Source organism: Hibiscus syriacus, unplaced genomic scaffold, assembly GCF_006381635.1.
Source record: "Hibiscus syriacus cultivar Baekdansim isolate YM2019G1 unplaced genomic scaffold, ASM638163v2 tig00005406_pilon, whole genome shotgun sequence".
NCBI lineage: Eukaryota > Viridiplantae > Streptophyta > Magnoliopsida > Malvales > Malvaceae > Hibiscus > Hibiscus syriacus.
Genome location: NW_024062056.1, coordinates 6,149,227 through 6,173,276, shown reverse-complemented (window position 1 = coordinate 6,173,276; position 24,050 = coordinate 6,149,227). Strand labels below are relative to the sequence as shown.

Here is a 24,050-nt window from a genome sequence, read left to right as displayed (position 1 = left end):
CCACCCAAAGTTGAGCATCATATTCCTCCCTTGACTTGGAATATACCAAAATATCATCTATAAACACTACCATGAACTGATCCAAGTACGGTTGGAAAACTCTGTTCATTAAATCCATAAATATAGTTGGAGCATTTGTTAATCCAAACGGCATTACCACAAATTCATAGTGTCCGTACCGAGTCCAAAAAACCGTCTTGGCAATATCCTCTTTTTTTATCCTTAACTGATGGTACCCCGACCTCAGATCTATCTTAGAGAACACTGTTGCGCCTTTCAACTGGTGAAACAGATCATCAATTCTTGGAAGAGGATACTTGTTCTTTATCATTACCTTGTTCAATTGATGATAATCAATACATAACCGCATAGACCCATCCTTATTTTTCACAAATAGCACATGCGCTCCCAATGAGAAATATTGGGTCGGATGAATCCTTTATCAAGTAGCTCCTGCAATTGTACTTTTAGTTCCCTTAACTCTATTGGAGTCATTCTATACCGAGCAATAGAAATATGTTTTGTACATAGGTAAACCTCAATTCTGAATTCTACTTCACGATTGGGAGAAAAACCCGGTAACTCTTCCGGAAAAACCTATGGAAACTCCCTAACTGTAGGGATATCCTGCAATCTCACTTCCAGAAGTCTAGTGTCTATTACATTAGCTAGAAAAGCTACACATCCTTTTGACATCATTTTCTTTGATGTCACGACTGATAACAGATTGGAGGGTGACTTCGCTTTATCATCAATCACTATAATCTTGGAGCCCTTCGCATCCTTTAAAAACAGTCGTTTTCGGTGACAATCTACCCATCCATGATGTGGAGACAACCAATCCATACCCAAAATGATTTCAAACTCATCAAAGGGCAACTCTATTAAGTTTTCCAAGAAAATAACCCCTTGAATCTTAATTGGATACCTTCTACAAACCCGTGTTACCCTTGCCCTATGACCCATAGGGTTTACCACTATCATTTCACTAGAAATTGGTTTTAAAGGAATTCCTCTAGTTCTAACCAACTTTGTTCTAATATAATAGTGTGTAGAACCCATGTAAACTAAAACAAAAACAGGCTCATCAAATAGATGAAATGTATCTGTTATGATCTCCAGATCATCCCTGTCTTCACTGGTCTTTATATTATATACTCGGGCGTCTTCCCGAGTCTCTTGTCTCTGGCTAGCCTCAGTTTGACAGCATGTTCCTCCTCCTCCTCTGCTTCTATTAGGTGTTGTTACTGATCTCTCAGATTGTATTGATTTATCCCCTGATCTCTACGGACAACTCTTAGCATAATGACTCGTTCCTCCACAATTAAAGCAAGTGCCAGAGAGCACTCTACACACTCCCCGGTGAAATTTACCATATGTCTGACATGGGTTACTTTTTTCTCCAAAAGCTCTACCCAAGCTCACAGCAAAAGAATGAGACTGCTTAGACTTCTGTGAAGCTACAGAAGCATCCAATTTATCATTATATCGGGAACCAGATCCCTTGCCTCTCTTAGCAAAATATGTAGATGAAGACATCCCACTTCTTTTTCCTATCTGTATACTCTGTTCCGCAGCTAGAGTCTCCTCTTGAGCTCTTTCAATCGCCTTCTCTCTATTAATCACTTCTTGTAGACTTGACAAATTTAATGATAACATCATCTCTTTTAGTTTAGCCCTCAGACCCTCTGTGAACCAATCTCGACGAGCTTTATCATTAGGAACAACTTCTATAGCATAACATCTGAGCTTATTATATTCAGCCTCATACTCATGCACCACTCGATCACTTTGTTTTAAGCTAAGAAACTTCAACAACATTGACCTCATGAACTGCTCCCTGATATACTTATTCTTGAACTCCTCTCGAAATAACTGCCAATTCGCTTGCTCGGGCGATGCATACATCGACATATTTATCCACCATACCCGAGCCGAACCTCAGAGTAATGATAGTGCTCCTCCCAACTTACCATGATCGGATCATTGTAGACTTTCCAACATCGCCTTAATGTCATTCAACCATATATCTGCATCCATTGGACCTTTACTTTCTTCTCCCCTGAACTCTGGAGCTCCCAAACTTCTTAACTCCTTTAGAATTAGCATTCGCGGTACTGGAGGAGCAGGGGGGTGGAGGAGGTTGAAACCTTGTTAAAATAACATCTAGAGCTTACATAAATACTCTAAACACAGGGACATGCATACCATGAGATACCGATGCAGTGGCATTATCAGACAGAATCAGATGCTCGCTATTCTCTTTATAGCTTTCACTACCCGATTCGTCTCTACTCTCTCGACCAGTCGCTCTTATTGAATTAGTAGAATCTGACATCTATCACAACATTCATAAGAATCATACCAAAGTTAGTAAGGAGAGACATCTTTCATATTAATTCTATACCCAATCAGTAACCTTGACATCTTAGTGGCATGTAAACTATTTTTATATCAAACTACACTTGTTTCTGTCGAGAATCAGCTAAACATATAGCTCTGATACCAATAAATGTAACACTTATCTCCCGTATACCCATACGTATATGAGGTACATATGTCACATCACTAATATTATTGTTCCTAATTCGAAATCCCATAAAAAATTCATTTTATAAAATATTTAATTCACTTAAAAGAAAACATACATTAACTTAAATAGATGAACAAAAAGAGATGTTTAAACCCATCATCATTTTACAATGATTTAATCTAAATACTATTCAGAGCGTTTCTACTAAACCCTATTACATGACAACTAAAATATAACAAAAGTAGACAGTTATGTCATACGGTTGCTGATGAGGCGACTCTGTCTGGATGTCCAAGGATCTCTTTACTCAGCTGTATTCAAACTACACGTGAAATAAACACACCTTAAGTATTACTTAGTAAGGCATACTTAATCATATAATGAAATCAACATATATATATCATTATTCTTTATCAATGAAATATCAATTCATTATTTCAATTTATTATCATTTCTTTGTAGTGCACCCATAGTGCCCATATTGTCATTCATAAATATATTATGAATTCCGTGTTTTGCACACATGGTGCCGAAACAGTTATTCATCCACATAAGATAAATTATGTGAAATGCACACTTAGTGCTAAAACGGTTATTCATCCACAAAGGATGAATTCTGTGAAATGCAGACTTAGTGCCGAAACGGTTATTCATCCACATAGGATGAATTTCGTGCAATGCACACTTAGTGTCGAAACGGTTATTCATCCACATAGGATGAATTCCGTGAAATGCACACTTAGTGTCGAAACGGTTATTCATCCACATAGGATGAATTCCGTGAAATGCACTATTAGTGCCGAAATGGTTACTCATCCACATAGGATGAATTCCGTGAAATGTGCACTTAGTGCCAAAACAGTTATTCATCCACATAGGATAAATTCCGTGAAATGCACACTTAGTGTCGATTTGGTAATCACCACACACATTTAGCAGTTATATATATATGATTAGTATGTCATATAGCTTCACAATTAAAGGCATTCACTTGACTTTCCTTGCTATGTAACCAAATGTAGTGCTGATTACTCTGGCACTTTACCTTTGCCCTTAGTTTTTCTTGTTCCGGGAGCTTTGTTCTGAGCTACTTAAGCATTCATAAAACATGTACCATACCCAAAGTTATAATATTTCCTAACCATTATACTTAAACAATACTCAAAAGGACATATCATTAACTTTGTATACTTATATCAGTCTATTTTAACATTTCTGGCTCCATAGTATCGATACTACTACCCTAGTACCGATACTTCTATACTATGGTACCGATACCAAAAATAGGTTTGATGTTTCCTGGTATCGATGCCCTTACCATGGTATCGATACTACCCTACTATGGTACCGATACCCCCTACCAGTATTGATACCAAAATTAGATTCGATGTTTCTTGGTATCGATACCTTTGACATGGTATCGATATGACCTCATCGGTATAGATACTGATTGAATCAATATTGATAATACTCAGCAAATTTTATCCCATTTTAGCCTATAGTATCAGTACTGTTCTAGCAGTACCGATACCCTTGCCCAAAATTTCTAGTTTTCAACCCGATTTTCACCCAAATGGGGGAAATTTTCATTATATTTACCCCATACCATACTATTAAACTCTTCCTTAACTATCCATACTAACATTCCTTTATTTAGCCTCTTATAACATCTAAAATCTTTCAAGAACATTCAATCTAAGAATCAAACCACTTTTTCTAATGTGTTCTTAATCTCATCTAATACTTCTAATCTTTCATTTACCACTTTGACAAGTCAAATCTACCATTAAACCTCAATAAACACCAATAATACCACGTTGACAAGTCAAATCTACCATTAAACCTCAATAAACACCAATATGCTAACATATCATTTCAAAACCCATTTTCTAAAATCTCCAATATTTTCTCCATCTTATGGATTTAGTATCATTTAATACTTCCTTAAGCTTCTATATCACTGAAGGTTATAAAAACAACCCACAATCAAAAGGAAAAACTGATTTAATAGAAGCTTTCCTTTGTAGCTATGGAGAATGCTTCACTAACGTGAAACAAAAAGAAAATGAAGTAACTATTTGGTGTTTACTTTCCCTTTTTCGCTTAAATCTATACCTTAATAACTAATAATTTTAAATTTATTTCTTGTAAAGGACCAAACTGCCCTCTTAATAATCCATTGTCACAATTTAGTCTAAACCATTAAGCCTAATCATTCTCATCTTTAACCTTTAATCGAATCAATCCTCCTAATTTTTAAATTCTTTCAATAAAGTTCTTAATTCACTATTTGGGGCATTACAGAAAATATAGGTAAGCTAAGAATAGATCATCACAATATAATATGTCTTTAATATACTCACTCACCCAAAAACATTGAAATAAAATTACAATAAGGAACAAACTAATGTTCAATATAACAAAAAGAAATAAAGTGAGATTTTTCTCATAAATGTTTGGAACACATTTCTTGTTGTTTTTTACTTTTCTAAGAACCTTTATATGTTATCATAACCGTTTGAGATTTTTAGAATAGATTTAGAAACCTTTAATTCTTGAAAACAAAAAAGAAATTTGAAACCTTTTAAGAAAAATGTAAAAGTTTGGACCATTGAAATATAAAAGTTTCAAAACATCAAAACCTTTGATGAAGGTCACACTTAGGATGGTAAACAAGTACAATTTTATGGATTTCACACTGTATCTATGTCAACTGTGATGAAAATGGGTATAAGTTTAGTGGATAGTGGACGAGTTTGGATGTAACAAGTCATAGCCGCCGTGGGTAGTGAGTAGGTAATGGGTTTGAGACCTTATCAGTCCCACATTTGCTCGCCCACTAACTACCCATCATATAAATTTTGGACCATTATGAATTTATCTATAAATTGAGAGACTATTCTTTAAATTTTAACATTTTATTGAACATGACTTGTAATTTAACCAAGTGTTAGGGTATAAACATTTTTAGAATTGGTGTGACAAATACAAGAATAACCGATGTGACAAATATTGCCTGAAATTTGATAATATTGTACCAAAGAACAAAAATATTATGTGTTTGTTATTTATGTTTCTAGACTTTAAATATGTATTTTATTATGGTGTTTTACGTATTAAGACCTTAGTTTATTTTAATATGTATGTTAATCTTTAACTCAGTTAATCCTTGTTTATTTTATTATGATTCTTAATGACGTGTTTGTTTTATGTTTTGTTTCTTATGTAATCTGTGAGGTTGTTGCCATTCGGGTATGGGCAGTTATAGGTGAGTACGAGATGGGTGGTGAGTATCCAGTTGGATAGTGAGTATGGGAGTAGATTTGAGAATGTACTCATGTTGGCGGGCATGAATTTAAAAATTTAAGCCATCGTCATGCTCATTTCTGAAATTTTGGTGGCCCTGGACGAACTAAAAAAAATAAGGTCCTAATAAGAGATTTAATTTACAATTTGTATTTGTGTCTTCGACTACGTTGTGTTTATTGTTATTGTGAACATAACAAATGATATTGTAGTCACTGCAAGTATCGTGGTTGTGGATTTTTAATAACATATACTATTGTGGACATAACGATTGTTGATATCACAGATTTGGACGATGTCGTTACCACTGCATAACAATCATTGTTGTTGTTACATATTGTTATTTAAGTAATTGTTCATAATAATAAATGTTGGGAAAAAAACTTTAAGGATAGCTTCATAATAATAAGTATTAAAAAAATGAGTCCCTAATAACAAATATTAAAATAAAATAAGTTTTAAGAGTATACTCATAATAACAAATATTAAAAAAATTGAACATAAAAAGTATTGAAAATTGAACTCATAACAACAAATAAATATTAAGAAAAAAATGAATTTTAAAAGTTTGTCCGTAATAACAAATATTGAAAAATTTGAATCCTAAAAATAAGTATTGAAAAAATTGGACAATTAATAAAAAAATGTTAGAAGACATATTGACAAAAATTTAGACAGATATACAAATATTAAAAAATAAATTATAAAAGTAGACCCTAATAATAAATATTAAAAAATAAGCTCAGAATAATAAATATCAAAGAAAAATTAAAAACATAATAACAAATATTAAAGATAATTATACCTTATAATACATTATAAAATTTTTAAACCTTAAACACATGCCTCTATTATCTCCAAATAAGATATTGCCTGTTGTTTATGGTAGATATAAAAAATATTAAATCAATATATAAAGATGGAGAAAAAGTATCCGCACCCGCTCTTCGTTTGCCAGCAAAATTAGCATAGAGAAATATATAAGTTTTTTTATTTAGCCCATTAGGGCAAGCCAATATTTATTTTGGGATCTATGTTCTTTTCTACTGTGACACGGAACTCGTCACACCTAGGTGACGAGTTCCAATAAAAAATATTTTTTATTCTAATTTTTATCTCGATGTGATAGATTTTAATAAAAAATATATTTTATTCGAACTCATCACCTCAGCGTGACGAGTTCGAATAAATTTTTTTATTGGAAGTCATCACATCACTGTGACGAGTTCCAATAACACTGTAAAAAATACAGTAAATCCCAAAATAAATTTTAACTTACCCTAATAGACTAAATAAAAAAACATTATCTTTATTAGGCTAATTCAACCCCGTTTGTCAACAGTCTCACTATAAAAAATGTTTATTTTTAATAAACTTATAAAATATCTGAAATTAACTTTGAATATAATTTAAATTATTATTTTACATTAAGCTAAAAATTTAAAAGAAATAACAAAAATAACCCGCGAAGTAGTTTATAAAGTCTTCCATTTGTCTTCATTGCCACACACCTTTAATTAAAAAAAAATACTAAAATTTCAAATCAGTTTGCCCCTTTGTCTTCTCTTTGTTACCGTCTCTCTTTTTCCCTTGTTCTTGCATTTCTCTTATCTAAGCTTAAGAGCATCTCCAACGATGTGTTAAACTGGAGCATATCTCTAATTTTTTTGCTCCAGCGCTGCGTCACTTTCCTACTCTACCCTGAAGATCGCTACAGTATCACGCTACAATATTTTTTTATTTTTATTTTTAGTTTTTGATTTTTATTTTATTTTATTATATTAAACATAATATAATATATTCAAGTAGATTAAATTGCAAGATAGATAAAAATATATTAAAATTAGATAAATAAACATACTAATTTAATTCTACGAAATGTACTAATTGAACATTTATAGAATGAATATTCTAAGTCGGAGAATTAAAATAAATAATTATGCAACTTATGTATTAATTGTAATTTTCTTATTTATTTATATTTTTATAATGTTATTTATAAATATTTTATTAATACTTTTTATCTTGATATTTTTTAAAAATGTATATGTTTTATTTATATTTATAAAATTAATATTATAATAATTAAATATTTTGAATAAAGTAGAATTAGTTATGATATAGAGATAGTGCCTAAGCTTTATGATCGTTTTCAGAGCTAGGGTTTCTTAGTTTCTCGATGAGTTGAGTTCAGGCCTCTGAGTGGCAGTGCAGCAACTTCCAAAAGTTCCCTGCTTTGTTCGGTTCTTTAAGCTTTTCATAGTGGCCATTATTTTTCCGGCTGAATGGTTAACATTTTTCAATTATGGGTTTTACCCGAGTGAAAATCAACCTCCAACTCTTGTTTTGTTGCTTTGTTTATTCATGTTTCAATTCATGCTTCCTGGGTCCTTAAACTTTAAAAATTTAGAAAATGACCCTGAAAACCCCTGCCTTCGAACCTCTGTGTTTGCCCTAAAATATTTAGGGTTTAGAAAGTTTTACTGGATATCAGTGATTTTTTTTCTAACTTGTTAGAGTATTTCCCTGTGGAATCTACTAAGACCCTTTTCTCAGGACTTCGTTTCTTGTAAATGTATGGAGGGGAGAGAAGCTATGGCTTCAACAGGCGGCTCAGCTCCTTATTATATTCATACAGGGCTTGGTGGGTCTAGTGGGTCTAGATCTGGGTCACTAATACATATTGGTATAGCAGCATTTCATTCTCAACCACGGTTCAGGCGTTTATCTAACCCTCAGATTCAGCTCCAGTCAAATGTTGAATCAAACTTTACAGGGGAGCTTAAAAATAGCGCTTTGCCTCATGGCACTACCATCGATGCCTCCTCCGGGGTGCCGCCGGCGGAGCCAGGGAAGAAGAGAGGGAGGCCGCGGAAATATGCGCCTGATGGGCAGGTTTCATTGGGGCTTTCGCCTATGTCTGCAAAGCCTAAACCTTCATCGGGAGCGGATGCTTCTGGTCGAAAACGAAACCGAGGCCGGCCTCCTGGGACTGGGAGGAAGCAACAGTTAGCTGCTCTAGGTTAGATCCTTTTTTCCTTTTTTTTTTTGGATTTTGATGTTTCAATTGGAATGTAGCTAATATGTTCTGGTAGGAAATGACCATGTCTCTTTAAATTTTATTTTGTTGTCCTATTTTGTGATCTGATAGTTCTAGGCTACAATTCATATTTGATATGGACAATTATGCTATTTGTGCTATCACAGTTATTACACCCTTTATGATTCATTTTTGAAAGGAGAAAAAGTGTTCTTGCCCTTACATTATACATCACCATTGTTAAATGAAACTTGTTTTACGTTTTAACTTCAGTGAGCAGCTTTGCTTGTACTTAGACTGCAAACCTGAGTTTGGTTTTAGTGCTCGATTAGAAGATTTTTAACTACATCTATTGCAAATATATGCTGCCTGGTTTCTGTGTTTGTCTTTAAAGGTTCAGTTTTTTTCTTTTTGTAGGTGAATGGATGAACAGTTCAGCAGGGCAGGCATTTGCTCCCCATGTTGTCACCATTGGAATTGGAGAAGTATGATACACTTTTCTAGTTCATCTGACATTTAGTACACTTAAATACGGGTCAAATGCTCACACCGTTGTGATTATATATATGTATATATATGAGATTACAAGCATGTCCATGTCCAAATGAAGGGTTGTCTGGTGATATGAATTAGAGAAGTATAGATGAAGGGCACTGTATTCGTACATTGTCTTGATAGTTCACTTGAAGGAATTGTAGGGATAACCTGGGATTTAAATTGCTGCTGTGGTCGCATTTTTGATTGCGCTGCATTTGTCGCGATTGTGGACATAATCGATGTTACTGCAGTTATTGTGGGTATTGCGGTCGTGCAATAACAGTTTTGAACGGTACCACTACTGCCACATAGTGGCCGCTATTCCGATAGCAGAATGCTATTTAAATCCCTGGTGATAACATCCTTCAACTTTCTCAGAAGGGCACTGCTCTTTGCATTATGGTAACATCTGCAGTGCACATCACAGTTCACTGTGCCATGGTTATTTGTCTATGTATGAACCGAGTGGGAGTTGTTGACTCCACTGCAAGTAAGCATCAGCCTTGTGAATTGGTGTACTGAACCCCACATGTATGGTTCAAATAAACATTAATGGGTTTACACTTATATGATTAGTTGAAAATAGCTTCTGCCAACTTCCTAGGCATTTAAAGCTAAAGCTTGACCTGGGAGTCACATTTTTATATTCTTTTTTTCAGGCAAAAATGTTGTCCTTTGCGCAACAAAGGCCAAGAGTTGTCTGCATCTTATCAGGCAGTGGTACAGTTTCCTCAGTAACTCTACGTCAACCTGAATCTTCTACTCCTACCGTGACATATGAGGTTGTGGCAATTCTGCTCCTTTCGGTTTCTCTGTACTTTTAAAAAATAAAAATGGTAAATTCAAGTATCACAGTTTGGAATTTGGTGCATGACTTCCACATGTTTCTCTTGTTCAAGTACATTTGGTCCAGGATTAATTTGGGGCTTGATTTGAACTTTTTACATTTGGTCTTGGGGCTTAAATAAATGGAAAGTGGTAGATTGGTTTAGCTTGCGAAAAAAGTTAAATGCTTTAGAAAACAAAGTCAGTTCAACTTATAGCTTTAAGCTAGTTTTGGACGCATTGAAAATTTCATTTCCATATTTGTCCTTTTGAACCTTTAGTGATAATTGTACAGCTTGGGGGAAACTTGTTTGACATGTTTTAGCTTTTCTTAGGGTCAATTTGAGATACTATGCTTGTCGGGTTCTTATTTGCTTGCTGAGGATGGAGGGCCACACAGTCGAACTGGTGGGATAAGCGCTTCTCTTTCTACTCCTGATGGTCATGTCATAGGTGGTGGGGTTGCAACATTGATTGCATTGAGCCTAGTTCAGGTATCCTTTGTGTTTTCTCCAAATTTTACTTATGAGCTTAGCAAGCATGCCTGTATTGCTGTTAGTTTTTTTCTTCTGAAAAAAAAGTCATAGAAATGAAGATTTCGGCACAATGGCATAGCACTGCATGTCACTTAGCTTGTTTTGTCAATTGATGTCGATACTGGGCGAAATTTGCAAGGTTGAGTGCCTGGTAAATTCTGCTCAACCGAACTTGCTCATTTCAACCAGCACCGACTCTCTTCGAGAATGCATGTGCCCTGAATGGTGTTTGTTCATCGGAGCCATTTATGTCGGAGTAAAAAATCTTAATGCATCTGAATATTCTAATGCGTTGTACAATTTGTGTAGCTAGTGGTATGCAGTTGATAGCTTCACATGAACGTCATCCATAGTGCATCAACAACCCTAAAATCAGAGAAAATAGAGAAAATCAGAAAACCATACCTAAATCGTGATTTTTCGGGATTCAATCTACCTTAAATCAGAGGACCATACCCCTATGCTAGGCATCATCATCATCATCTCACCTGAAAATTAACATGAAAAGCAACCATAAAAGAGACAGAGGCATTCAGTGAAAATGGAGAAAAAAGAGGAAAAAATTTGAAACAAAAAAAATCAAAGAGAGATAGAGTGAGGGGCTTACCTTGGCTTAGATCCGGCCGTTGATAGCTTCACCGGAACTGGGGAATCCATCTTCGAAGATAAAAAGGTTTTTTTTCGATTTGGTTTTTGGGTTCGATTTGTGGGTTTCCAGAGAGGAGTGGAAAGGAGGAAGGCTCGGAGTGGTTCATTCGCCATGGCCACCAACCTGTGGTGGCCAGAGCTCTTTGGTTCTTGTTCGGCAGGGAGAAAGTGAAGAGAGAAATGAGAGAGTTTTATCTCTCTCCCTCTCCATTTCGGGCCTCAATAGAAAAAATGAGGGAGTGGCAATTCAGGGTTTAGTTTCTAAACCCTTATAGTATCACCGAAACAACGTCGTATAAAGGGGAGGGTTTCAACATGTTTTGGTGTATGGATAATTTCACCTTGGGTCCTTCGTACTTTGCATCATTGTATTTTGATCACGAAAGAAGTTTTAATAATTTTTAATTTGAGCCCTTTTGTCTATATTTTTCTTATTTTAGTCTATATTTGCCTGTTGTCACATTGATGTATATATGTTGATTCTTGTCTTTAATTTATATAATGTTTTTTTAGTCACTGAATGTATCTTACCATTTTTTTAATATTATAAGATGTGAATTTTGTTGTATGTTTTATTTTAGCCTTTATAAGTGGGTCCTTATATTTATTTATGTTCCGACTTTTAGCCTTTGATTTTACATAGTATTCGATTGTAGTCCTTAGTATTTATGGATGTAGAAAATCGTACTTTATGTTACCATCTTTAATGCTTTAGTTCTTGGGGTTTATTTCCCATTAGGTCCTTACTATTATTTTTTTAAATAATTTGATTCTTGTAATTTGGTTTCTATTTCTTTCCATTTTATTATGTATGTATATTTATACAAATACATGTTATGTATACATGTTTACTTAGTATTTCGTAACTCTTGAATATTTACATATCATTAATTTTGTTTTGTTTGATCTTGTGTATTGATTTTAATTTATAAAATTATCCTTACTCAATATTTTACTTAACAATAATATTTCGAATGTTTTATTATTTATTCGAACATTTTCGAGAGCATCAATTTGTAGAATGGGCGTGGAAAGAATTAATTGGTCGAAGTAGTGCGATCTGATACGAATTCGGACAAAACGTGAATTTGAAATTAATCAATTTTATTTTGCTAATTAATTCATTTTTATTTTAAGTTGAACAATGCAATGCATGTTTCAAAATATCAATTTATTTTTATGCAAAATGTCGATTTTTCAATTTATATTCTAGTTGTGTTTTTAATAACATTGACGAGGGGGAGTATTTATTGTATAAGGGAGAAATAGACAAGATAGCCTTTCTATTGGAGGATGTGTAAATCTCGTGATTTCTTCTCGAATTAAGGAATGTTTCCTAATAATTAACTCGAAGTAAGTTCATCAAACTTGAATAAATTGGTCATATTTTAACTTTATGTTCGATCTATGATTTCTACCATTACGACAACGTATAAGCAACACAATATTAATTTTGGGCGGTATAGGGGTGCTAACCCTTCCTCACGCATAAACGACTCTCGAACCTATTTTAATCAAATCTTTTTAAATGCAGACTATTTTTTTTCTTCTAAAAAATGATTTTTCTTAAAATTATTTTTTAAAAAACATTTTTAGGTATTCGACCTACCTAACTCAAAGGTCGATGGCGACTCCGATTCAATTTATTTCAAATTAATTTGAAATCACCAATTTTTCAAAATAAAAATCATAATCATTTTTAAAATAATATTTAATTGTTTTATAAAAAAATGGTTATGACAGCTTGGCAACTCTGTTGGGGACATTTTTTTAGAGAGTCAGACAGTAAGTCGCTTACACATTGTCGTTGTGGTGGAAATTATGAGTTCGAGTCTATAGTTAGCTTTTGATCCATTTATTGAAATATTTTTAATTTATGTATTTCTTTTTGTACTAACGTTTTAATTTATTTTTCAGTTTTGTCAAGGTTTTATCAAGTTTTTTTTCCTTGTTTTCATTTCGTTTTGAGTTAAAGGTTTGTATGTTTCTCCTTGTACAAAACACGTGCATTTTCATAACATAAGCTCTAGACCCGACCTTTGATCCAAATAAGTGGGGGTAAATGCTTTACTCTCGTAAGAATTTATTCTTCGTATGAGTTTTAGCAAATAACCCATGTGATACATACCTTATACCTTCGTAGGGATTTATTCCTCGTATGGGTATAAGGTAGTGAATCCCCTCGAATTGAACTCGATCCATTCGAAACCTGTAATGGGTGAGGATCGAGGGTTTGGCAGCCCAAAGGGGCACCGACATCAAAGATAATTCGAGTACCCTTTCCTCATATAGCTGAAACCATGCATATATTGAACCGTAGAACGATCACCCTAGGTATGACTATACTAAACCCCTATCTGTCAGTAGGTACCTAAAATTAGGTGTACACAAAGGAGGAGTGTTTCTGAACCTTTCCTTCTGCTTTAAATGTTTTGATTAAAAGCATGCGAACTAGATACCATACGGTTATGATTAATTTCTTGAAAATAATCATTGTGGGTAGAAATCATGTCTCGATAGGATTACTATCTAATAAAAGCATGTTCGGGTAGATATCATGATTGGGTAGGTGTTATACTTACCTATAAATAGTATCTTTTAACTCTATTGATTATCTTGCTTGTACTAACTTCTTTCTTTTATCTTGTTTGTGTCATTTTTCGTCATTCTTTGCATTACATTACATCGTCATGACATAATGTAAAAGAGTTGATCCACAAGGGGATATTTGAGAAACAAATTTCACGAGAAGAAATAAAAGTTTCCAATCAAGCAGTTGCATACACAGACATATACTGAAGACTAAAAGAAGTTCATAGTACAAGAATTAGATTTTCTCGAAGGTCGTGCAATATTCGAGATTAGAAAGATGATCCTTTGATCCGAGGAATAATCCAGCAGTAGAGTCTTACCTACGATCATTTCTTCGCTAGTCATCCCGGAGTGACACACGAACTTTAGCACTGCAGGGGAAGTAACAGAGTTAGGCTACAGAATGCTTGAGGGGCATCATTTTTTAGGACAATGTAGTGATCCATTTTGGACTTAGCATCTAAGTGAAGACATGTCTGTAAAGTGGATTGTCTTGTAATGTGAAAGATTTTACTTCTGGTGAAAATTATTCTATGATATTCATCGTTGGGATCAACATTTTTGCATATGTATTTGCATAATTGCATTTTGCATGTCATTCATTTAAGCATTTTTACATGTATTAATCATATCTTGTGGGGGACTTTGAGGAAGTGCTTCTAACTGTGCAACTGCATTTACACAATACTAAGAATGGAAGCCAAATTTGATAAACTGAATGGGAAATTAAAATAGACCAAGCGCAAAAACCCACCATGGATCGTATATTGAAAAACCAAAATGACTTGGTTGATTAAATTGTAGCCAAACTGGCTGTGCTAAACCAGGAAAGAGACAAAGAGAAGATTCAATCGACTATGGAAACCTCTGAATACGTGAGGGCACATGCTAATTCACGGCTACTCATTTCACCTGACAAGCTTCTAAGCCACCCAATAGGCTTCTCTACCACTAAAAATCAAGCCACTATGTTAAATCGTAGGGGTAATTCTACTGATCATAACATATCTTCTCCTGAGGCGATAATATGCTCAACGATGGAGGGATGTGGCATCTCAAGTGCATCCACCGATGATTAAAAAAGAGTTCATCACTCTATTCATCGACACATTGAAGTCTCCATATATTAACCACATGATAGGGGCTTCCACTAAGAGTTTCTCTGACATCGTCATGTGTGGAGAAGTGATCGAAAGAGCTGTCAAGAATGGCTTGATAAGAAGCACTAGTAGTACCGATATTGGGGAAAGAGCTGAGATTAACATAGCAGGATCTTATCTAGCTAGTCTAGGGACCAAAACTCATAATGTATTCTGTTAAAAGACTTGCATTAATCCAATTCCAATGACATATGAGGAATTGCTCCCAACTCTAGTTGAGAAGAACCTTATGACTCCAGTTCAATCCAAACCAAGAGCGACCCCATATCCTGAAGGCCATGATGTTAACGCCCTATATAACTACCATATTGGGAGTTCAGGGCACACCATTGAGAATTGTGGGGCATTGAAGCGCAAGGTCCAAGATCTGATCGATTCAGGGGCATTGACATTCAATGTGTGATGGGCATTGTGATCGGGAATCGGCTGGAGCATCCATCAAGAGTTTTGTTGCATTCTCATGCTTGTCATCTTGCTTGAACTTGTTTTCTTTTGTACTTATTATGTTTAAATGTTTGTAAGTCACTTGACGTTCGGACATTTTCAATAAAATGCTTCCTTCTTAGGAAATGAATAATGCAAAAACATCGTTTTTCCAATATAAAAACATCAATTTTCCATCTTCTTGGTTTGAGTCAATAATCACGTTTCAAACATGTAATTTTGGCTGAAAATGAGTTGTTCCGGAATGCTTTGTGTTTCAAACAAAATTTTAGGCCAAATGCAATTCCATAAGCATTCCCAAACAATTTAAACTTGTTCTTTGGACCTGGGTGAGTGGACACTTTGCTGAAAATTCTAAAATACAACTTGATAATATAAGACTAAAAAATAAAAAAAAATCAGTTGTAATTGAAATATCAAGAGCATAAATTTTTAAGATAAACATCATAAAATTTTAGGTTGAAACCGAAAATGTTACATTCTTTATAACATTTTTTGTTGTAAGCTTCAAACCCTTGCAATGTAATTTTTCAATTGCAATAGAAAATGTTACAAGCTTGTGTAATTTTTTAGATTGAACAAGCTAACATTTTAGGTTATAAACCTTCTTAAATTAACCTTAAATTAGACTAATGCACAACAGAATCATCCACACTGTTGTTTTTTCGATTCCTTAATTTTAAAACATTGGATTGGCAACATTATTCGGGTGATTCTGGTTTGCGTTAACCTAATATATGGTTAGAAAATGACGATTTCAAGACTTAAACGAAAATATGATAAAAAATAAATATTTTAGGTTACTCAACCTAAAATATTATAAATTTTCTAATTTTTTCGGTTAACCCAAAAATATTAGAAAAATGTAATATTTTTTGTTCAACCAAAAATGTTAGGAAGAAGATAAGATTTTAGGTTGCCCGTACTTTTCTTTGTACTGTTTTACTAGTTTTCTAGAAAGATTCTCCATGGAAGCATCTTACAGATACTTCAAAATTGAAAGTGACATTGCTTAATACAATTTACAAACTTGGAAGTTGGAACCAGTTCCACATTAGAACAAAAAACAAAACTCCGAAACATGTGTCGTGTCTCATGAAACAAAGAAAATTCAATAAAACAATTTACAAAGAGGCAGTTGTTATTCAATTCTGCTTACCCTTTCAAGCACGTTGTTGATCGTTATTGAAAATGCATCTTGGAATTTTCGAAGCTGGGAATTTGAGTCTCTATACACCAAACCAGGCAACAATTCATAAATAATGAACCTTCTCATATCCTCTCTCTCCCTCACACTAACCTTCATCATCTTTTCCACTACATTCACCTTCATCTCCCTCACCTCTTCTTGACCTATGAACACCGAATATTTGCTGTGATCCTTTGGTAAATGCCATGGATATTGGTAGTATGTTGTAAATGGGTCGAACAGAACTGGAATGCAACCCGAAACAAGCGAATCGAATACCGATTTTCTTGTCGGGCTATCTCTCGGAGGTCGTAAGTAGAATTCGGAGTCCATGAAGAGATCGATGACCGATGTGGGCTTATCACATCTGCCTGAACTACAATTTAGGAACCTGTATTTGGTTTCATCTGAGTTGCATTGATTGATGAGTATTGACCTTATGTTCTCTGGTGCACCAGGCCATGTTGCCCCAACGAAACTGATGAGGCTCTTGCGATTCGATCGTATGATCTTCATCTGCCGTTCGATGATATCATTGTTTGAATGGGGATGGAAGTAGGTAGGACGTGGGATTCTAATGTCGTTTACGTGCCATAGATGGTGTTCGATCAACAACTTCATTGATTTCTACAGTTGATCAAGCTCGAGCAATTGTGTCCCCCATGACGCGTCAGTTTTTCTCCATAAATCCCATGAAATTTTACCCAACTCAAACACATGATCCTTCCCGGAGTGTTTGAGCCATGATTTCTTGTTTTCAAGCAACTTGACAAGCTCTAGCCCCAAGTTTTCCTTACCATCATTAGACACATTCTTGAAGTGCCACCTCAAGATATCTAGGCCACCATAATATGGAACATAAAACTGCTTCGCCTCATTTTTATTGTAAACTCGGCAAGGATGTTTCAATGCCCTTGTGTGAAATATAAAATCCAAGGCATATGATGTGTATGGTACCATCCATTCCCAAGCTCTGTAAGCACAAGTTTGTCCAAGGAGTCATGTCTCCACATTAACATACCAAGTCCTTGTTGAAGTTTGATGGCAAATCATACACATAAATCCCTTTCCGTTGGCACGAAGCAATATGATTCGTGTTCGATATCCATGATCTTTGAACTTGTAGTAGCTTTTCAACTACCTTCACAACAAAGGCAACTTCTCCATCACTGCCATTGTTTTGGACCTTGTTGCCGACCATCGAATTCGAGTCTTCTCGAACAATATCGACTTTCTCTTTAATACTTGCAGTAACATTATGACTAAGTGAACCATACTTGTTTAGAGCTTGAATTGGGAGTTCAAAGTTGTGTTGTGTACCTGCAAAGAGACAATAAAGATTCTTGAGCTTCCGTGACGAGATGCATACGTGAATGAATTTCCAAGAGATGATCGTGGCGGAAGAAGACCAAAGGAAGATGAGGATGAACAAGAAGATTGCAGCAGGGATACGGTACAGAATTTTGAACAAAACTTGATAAGTGCTTTATTTGGTAAATATTTGACTTTTAAATCACTCCTTAATCATTGGTTTTTGTGAATTTTTTGTTCGTTTTGATTCATTTTCTGTTCGGGACACTAGATTATGGAAATTACACTAAAAAGACAGAATTTTACAGTTTTTTTTGAATCAAAGCTAGATTAGTGAGCATGACTTTGGGCATGAAGCATCGGACATGGCGATGATGTCACCACCTTTTAGAAGGTCCAATTAGCGCTTTTAGAAGAACGAATGGATCAGCCGCACGTTTCTACAATTTGAATTTTAATTAAACTCATGTTTTAGGATATTATTTTAAATATTATATTATGTTTTATCTTATCTTTGTTTTAGGTATTTTAGTTTAAATAGTTTTAAGTATTTTAATTAGGATTTATTTCTTTATTTTAGGAATTATCTTTACCTTGTTTTTAGAATTTTGAAAGCTATAAATACCTTATCAGGGTAGACGTATAAACATATCTCTCAGCAACTGAGAATTTACTCTTCTTCTCTCTAGTTTTATAAAATTCTCTCTTTCATTTTCTTTAAAGTTTTTTTTTTATTTTGAAGTTTTGTTTTTAAATATGCTAAGTATGACTTTTGTCATGCTTATCAAATTTTCTTTTAAGTCGAAGGCTAAAGTGATGGCTCAATTCTAAACGTGAGAATTGTAAGGCACTTAAATCGCTTCAGATATCTCTCTCTGTTATGGTTAACGTGGTCTGGATGTTGTTATGGTTAACGTGGGATGAAAGATCGACTTATTGAAGCACATTCGACTTCGTGGGAACACACTTAGCAAAATAGTTTGCTAAGAGGAAACTGAGATCGGAATCAGTTATTGTTGGAACAACATAATCCGAGTCGATAGCTTTTCGAGCCTTAACGTTTTTAGATCTACAACATTGTTGTTGCTTAGATCAATTCACAAATCGATATTGAAGATTACACTTGGGTATTCGGTATACAAAGCATAGTCACAAGGATTTGTCCTTGTAGACAAGTAACCGGCGTGAGTCATGAAGTAAAGATTTATTTCGATGATCGAAGAAAACTGAGTCAAAGCTGAAAACCTTAGGCTACTTTTCACAATAAGTATTCTTTTCAAACTCAAATTACTATTTTATTATATTTATTATATTTTCTATTTTTATTTGCCTTTATCTTATTTTCAAATAGTCTTTCAAAATCTCTTTATTTTATCTTATTCGTATCACATCCTTATTTTTATATTTTTATACTTTTTTTTATTTTTAATCTTGAATTTCATCTCTATCCAAACTTTACTGTTCAAAAACAAAAAGATAATTAAATAAGAAACTGCACAGTCTCTATGGATCGATCCTTACTTTCCACTTGCTATATTTTCTTTATATTTCTTTTGGGATTAAGGAATTATTTTGATGTGAAAATGACGCGTGTCCAATTGGCACCGTTGTCGGGGACTAACAGTAAAAACTGATTTATTTTTCTTTGTTTTTGATTTATGACCCAAAGAAACCCGAGAGAATTAGTAGATCTTGACCCGGAGATCGAAGCACGAGCATGAAGAATCCACGCTTAAACGCTTCGAGAAAAAAAGAAAAGATAAGAAGAGCATAGTTCAGAAACTGAATTGAATTCGGAGACAAACTCTAAAGCAGATGCATATAACGAAGATAAAATTCCAATGGAAGAAGAATAACAAACGATCCAAGAGCTAGACGCAGCTCCTGTCACTCAAACACCATTATGCATCACTTTTCCTAATGGAAGAAATCCATTTAAATTAAAGACGAGACTTAATCATCTTCTTCCCACCTTCCACTTTCCACAACCTTCCCAATGAAAATCTGCAAAAACACTTATTGGAGTTTCACATGGTTTGCATTAGCATGAAACCATAGGGAGTTACCGAAGATCAAATTAAATTGAGAGTTTTCGCTTTCTCTTTAGCCGACTTGACTAAAGATTGGTTATTTTATTTACCGCCAAATTCAATTAATTCATAGGCTGACATGAGTCGATTTTTCTTGACAGGTTATTACCAGCGGCTAAAGAAAGCGAGTTACGAAGGAGCATTCTCTCCATTCGGTAAAAGACCGAAGAAAGTCTTTATGACTATTGGGAACGATTTAAAAAGCTTTACGCAAGTTGTCCGCAACACAGATTAAGTGAGTAAGCGTTACTTTAATATTTTTATGAAGTCTTTTACCCATTGAGATGAAAATGGTAGAAGCTACTAGCAGAGGAGCATTAGTCAACATGACCCGAACAACAGCGAGAGAGTTGATTTCAACTATGGCCACCAACTTTCAACAGTTTTAAAGTGAAACGAGCTGACGGGTTCACGAGATAAGTACCTTTTCCCTTGAAAATATATTAGATAAATTAACTGAAGTAGTTAATTCACTTATTACAGGAAAATCTGGGATAACAAGAGCATGTGGGATATGCACAAAGCTAGACCATCCGACAGACTACTGCCCGATGATACAAGAAGGAGGCAATGCAAAAATCAATGTCGTAGGAAACTTTCCAGGTCCTTTACAAAGAACGTACAACCCATATAACAATACTTATAATCCGGGATGGGGAGCCCACCCAAATTTTGGCTATACGCCGAATCAAAGGCCAACTTATCAACCAAGACCTCCTCTTCAACAGCAAACGCAAAAGACATTATTGGAAGAAATCATATAAAAATTAGCAATTTCAAAAGAAAAGCTGATTACATCCCAAGAAAAGCTGATTGCATCACAGGAAAAATTATAAAGTCGAACCGAAACACATTTTCAAGAGTTGGATAAACAAGTGAGCTGACTAGCTCAAACTATGGGGAAGTTGGAATCAAAAGAAAGACTTCATTCTCAAACGGAGTTAAATCCAAGAGAGAATGTTAGTGCCATCACACTTCGAAGTGGAACAGTCATCTCACCCAAAGTTTTAGAAGAAAAAGTCGCACATCAAGAAGAACAAGAAGAAACGTCACCTCCATAAATACAAGGTACATCTAACGCACATCCTCCTCTTTCTTCTCAAGATTGTTAAATTGTGATAAAAGAGCTAAAGAAAGAGAGATCTTAGAGGTGCTCCAAAAAGTTCAAGTTAACATACCTCTTCTTGAAGTAATTCGACAAGTGCCGAGGTAATCTCGATTTTTAAAGGAGATTTGCACTACAAAGAGGAAATTAATGGGGCACAAAAAGGTAAATTTAGTAGAACGTTTCCATAATTTTTCAATGAAAGCTCCCACCAAAGATGAACGATCAAGGTATGTTCGACATACCTTGTAAAATAGGAAATTTTAAAATTAAACGTGCAATGTGTGACCTAGGAGCTTCAATTAATGTTATGTCATTCTCTATTTATAAAATGATTACTAACGAACCTTTGAAGGAAACAGGAGTAACCATACAATTGGCTCATCGGTCCGTGATCTATCCAGTAGGTATGATGAAAAATGTCTTAGTGAAGGTCGATGTATTATTTTTTTTCCTACAGATTTTTATGTCATTGACATGGAACATGATAGGTTGGATACTTATTCCGAAGTACTATTAGGTTGACCCTTCCTAAGCACCGCACATACAAAGATCGATGTTAGTAGAGGTATACTGACAATGGAATTTGATGGTTAGATTATTGAATTTGATGTTTACAAAGCAATGAAATACCCGGATCGAGTTGAAAGAATTAATTCTATTGATATTTTAGATTCTTTAATTGATGAATATATTGAATCTAATTTTTCTTATAATCTTTCCAGGGATCTTGAACTTTTCCACAAAAAGGAGGGAGTTTGAAAATATTTATTTAATCAATTCTGATTTATTTTCACATTCCTCTAAAACTAAAATTTTACCTTCTTTTTTGCAGGCACCTGAGGTATAATTAAATTAGTTATCGAAACACTTGAAATATGCCTTTTTAGGCGAAAATAAGACCTTACCAGTGACCATCTTAAATATATTATCCGAATGAGATGAAGAAACTTTGGTAACGGTGTTGCGTTCGCACAAAGAAGCCATAGGATGGACTATTACCTACATTAAAGGATTAATTCCTTCGACTTGCATGCAGAAGATCAAAATCGAAGAAGGAGCAAAGCCATCATGAGAAGGACAACGCCAATTAAATCAACCAATGATGAAAGTAGTAAAGAAGAAAATTCAGAAACTCCTTTATTCTGACGTAATCTATCTGATATCAGATAGTACCTGGGTTATTCCGATTCATGTAGTTCCCAAGAAAATGGGAGTCATAGTGGTCGAAAATCAAGAAATGGAGTTAGTGCTAACAAGAGTTCAAAATGGATGGTGAGTTTGTATTGATTACAGGAAGTTGAACTTTCTTACTCGAAAAGATCATTTTCCTCTTCCCTTTATAGACCAAATTATTGAAAGATTAGCTGGGAAAACTCATTATTGTTGCCTTGATGGTTTTTCAGGTTTTTTCCAAATCTAGAGCACCAAAAGATAAAGAAAAAATGACTTTTACTTGTCCTTTTAGTACATTTGCATATAGATGAATGCCGTTTGGCCTCTGTAACGCACCTGCCACCTTCCAAATATCCAAGTTGAGTATATTTTTCAACTACGTGGAGAAAGGCATCGAAGTCTTTATGGATGATTTCAAAGTTTATGGTAATTCTTTTAGTGAATGCCTTGATAATTTAACTAATGTTCTTAAAAGATGCTTAGAATATAACATTGTTTTAAACTATGAAAATGTCATTTTATGGTTGATAAAGGGTTAATTTTAGGTCATATTGTTTCCTTAAAAGGGATTGCAGTTGATAAAGCTAAAATATATATTATATGTTCACTTCCTTACCCCACAACTGTGAGGGAAATTCATTTTTTTCTTGGCCATGCAGGATTTTAACGTATGTTTATTAAAGAATTTTTGAAGATAGCACAACCTTTATTGAATCCTCTCCAAAGGGATCAAGTCTTTGATTTTGATTCAAAATGCAAGGCGTCTTTCGATTCATTAAAGGAAAAGCTTATTTCATCCCCAATTATTTAGCCACCAGATTGGAATTACCTCTTTGAACTTATGTGTGACGCATCGTATACTAGCGTTGGATCCGGTTTTGGCCAAAAAATAGGGAAGGATTCACATGTGATAGCATATGCATCCCAAAATATGGACTCGGCTCAGAAACATTATTCAACTACGAAAAAAGAACTTTTTGCTATAATTTTGCTTTAGAAATTTTTTTAGATCTTATTTGCTTGATACTAAAATTACTATTTTTTCTAATCATTCAACTTTAAGGTATTTGATGAGCAACAAGGAAGCAAAACTGAGGCTTATCCGATGGATCCTGCTTTTACAAGAGTTTAACTTGGAAATCAAAGACAAAAAGGGATGCAAAAATATGGTTGTGGATCACTTGAGTCAAATTCCCCTTTCCACATCTGACCCACCACTAAGAGAATAATTTCTTGAAGAAAAACTAATGGTGGCACAAAGCATGACTCCATGCTTTGCATATATAGTCAATTATATGGCCAAAGGTAAGTTACCTTTAGATTTTCCAAGAGCTGAAATCAATCGAATTAAGCGATAATCTCGATATTATATTTGGGATGATCCTTATTTTTGGAAGCACTGCTCGGATTAGGTAATTTGGTGATGTATTGTCGAAAATGAGGTAAATTTAATTTTACAATTTTGTCACTCTTGCTCTTGTGGCGGTCATTTTGGGCCAGAGCGTACATCTTATAAAATTCTTGAATGTGGTTTCTTTTGGCATCACATCTTTCGGGA

General features: G+C 34.5%; 1 long non-coding RNA gene and 2 pseudogenes across 1 annotated transcript; 1 reads left to right on the top strand and 2 right to left on the bottom strand.

Annotated features, from left to right (window-relative positions):
- The first annotated feature begins 7,975 nt into the window (after positions 1-7,975).
- On the top strand, positions 7,976-11,830 carry LOC120199330 (annotated as a pseudogene).
- On the bottom strand, positions 9,232-9,847 carry LOC120199331. The gene is made up of 2 exons (XR_005523452.1): positions 9,777-9,847; positions 9,232-9,584 (listed from the first exon to the last, which is right to left on the bottom strand). It is a non-coding gene; the product is annotated as an uncharacterized LOC120199331 (long non-coding RNA).
- A 4,932-nt stretch (positions 11,831-16,762) lies between the features above and the next one.
- On the bottom strand, positions 16,763-20,955 carry LOC120199264 (annotated as a pseudogene).
- Positions 20,956-24,050: the final 3,095 nt, after the last annotated feature.